This window comes from Mus caroli, chromosome 2 (assembly GCF_900094665.2).
Source record: "Mus caroli chromosome 2, CAROLI_EIJ_v1.1, whole genome shotgun sequence".
Classification (NCBI taxonomy): domain Eukaryota; kingdom Metazoa; phylum Chordata; class Mammalia; order Rodentia; family Muridae; genus Mus; species Mus caroli.
In genome coordinates, this window is record NC_034571.1 from 168,709,289 (window position 1) to 168,711,805 (window position 2,517).

Genomic DNA, 2,517 nt, shown 5'->3' on the forward strand with positions numbered 1-2,517 from the left:
GTCATGACTATACCAAGTGCCTACAGCACAAGGTGTCTGACATCAGTCTAAAGAACGAAGGAAGGAATTTGTCTGTCATATACTTTTGTCAGGAGCTACACAGCCCACTGGGGCTTCTGGGATGGGCATGGGTCTATAGCTGTTATCATTCTCTTCTATATTTACAAAGAAAAGGGTGTGGTGTGTACAGGGCATACCATGTGCATTCATTACATGGATAATAATCACAATTTCCACGTGTCAGAAAAATACACTTGCAATGCCTGTCATAACTACCCAAGAAACATCAATTTTATACACTAGGTTTTATTCTTTTAGATAGGTTTTAAATCAGGATACACCGATTCATCTTTAAAATCAACACTTTATCTATTTCCTTAGTATAAAAAATCTTGTTGCTGTGCTAGGCCCCCACAGAGGCCACACACTGCCTTTGTGCAACATTTTTCTCAAGGTTCTGTCAGCTCGAACCTCCCCTATGACCCTTCTATCCACAAAAAAATGCCTATTCTATGTTTCTGTAGTGTGGCCTTGTGCTGGTATGGGTATGATGTTTTTTTTCTGTGGTTGCGTTGAGTGTCTGGATTGTGGGGAAAGCTCACAAATACAAGATGGTTCTGTCGCTATGACACCCACAGGACGAATCACTGTCTATTCAGACTGTGGGTCATGGCTGGCACAGTTTCTGTCTGGTTTCCCTTGAATGGTATTNACTCCTTTCTCGTGAGTACCACTAAACCCTGAGGAGTGAGGCTGTTTCCCTACAAACGGCACTTGTCTCTTCTCCTTTGCTCTTTAATTGATTCATTCACTCACTAATTAATTAATGTCTTGCATTCAGGGGCAGTTATTACTTGAGCTATTATCCAGTTCTCGTATTCTGATATTCACCCCAGTCTGGCTTTGGCTGTGAGATTTTCTGTTGGNTCCTGTACCATTGACACACCCCTATCTATTGGTGTGCGTGTTGTCTGATAGGCTTTTGCACNCTCATTTTGAGGACTTCATTGTTTTCTAGTATAAGATAGTCCAGCTTCATTGTGTCCCTTTTCTGCTCCAGTACAAGAATAAACATGTGTCTTTAAGAACCCAGCACTGGTGACAGACATCAGAGAGTATTGGAAACCCCGGCCACCAAGTCTTCTTGTTGCTATCAGAGCACCACTCTTTCAAATCATCTAGGCTGACAAAGCAAGCCTCGGGTACCAGCTCATGCCAATGGGTATGTTTTAATGGTATCTGTGTTCACCTATGAAGTTAGTACTGATGTCTCTGACCCGCCACCATGTGCACAAGGGAGCACCCTCCAGACTAGCCTGGGGTGAACTCAGTTCTTCCCTCTTTCTTGTTTGAGGTATCAAGAATAGCTGTGGGATGTGCTCCAATGCCATATTCTGATAATACTGGAAACTGCTTAAGATGGGTTGGTCATGCCTGGCTNAACCCAGGCTCTGTTTCTCTCTCCTATGACTGATGTATTTACACTGAGCTTTGCCAGGTGAGTCACCTTGCTCCTGAGACACATATAAAGAGGGCTCTTTAGGATCCCTCATCTCCAGTGCAAGCAGGCATGCTCCACTGAGACCCCAGGCATCTGGACAGCATTCTGTGTCTCGGAAAACCCATTCNTGATGNACCCTGGGATTCCACTGTCCTTTCTGTTCATCACTGAGGGACATCCCCCTCATTTAACTAATTGCCACACCAAGACTCATCCAAGATGATTCTTCTAAGTTATATAGAACAGACAATCAAAACTATTATACCAGTGGCACATTCTAGGCCCTCCCTTGCTTACTTGTGGTCTCTCGCTCCTGTGGCAAGCAGCTGGATTCCTTCGTGGTGTGCTCCTTCAGTTGCTCCTATGGGACTAACTAAGTAGGACCATGTGGGGAAGTCCTGCCTGGCTGTGAAGGTCCTTCCTGCCTTTTATCCAAAACGCTAGCTATGTGGTGCGTTCTGGTGATTTTACATGTGTGTTCATACCTTCATTTGTGAGGTGTCCTGGTGATTTGTGTGTGTGTGTGTGTGTATGTGTGTGTGCATATCTTCATGTATGAGGCATTTAATGCAGGATTTCCCCTGCATTCCATTCAGGTTATCTCTCATTTTGGATTTGACAGATCTTTGTATATATTGTATGTATATATTATATGTATATAGTGTATGTATATAGTACATGTATATATTAGATACATATATTGGATGCATATGTTGGATATATATATTAGATGTACATATTGGATGAATATATTGGATGTGTATATTGGGTGCATATATTGGATGCATATATTGGATGTGTATATTGGATGCATATATTGGATACATATATTGGATATATATATATTGGGTATATATATTGGGTATATATATTGGGTGTATATACTGGATGTATATACTGGATGTATATGTTGGATGTATATATTGGGTGTATATATTGGGTGTATATACTGGGTGTATATACTGGATGTATATATTGGATGTATCTATTGGAGATAACTTCTTTACCAGAGAAGA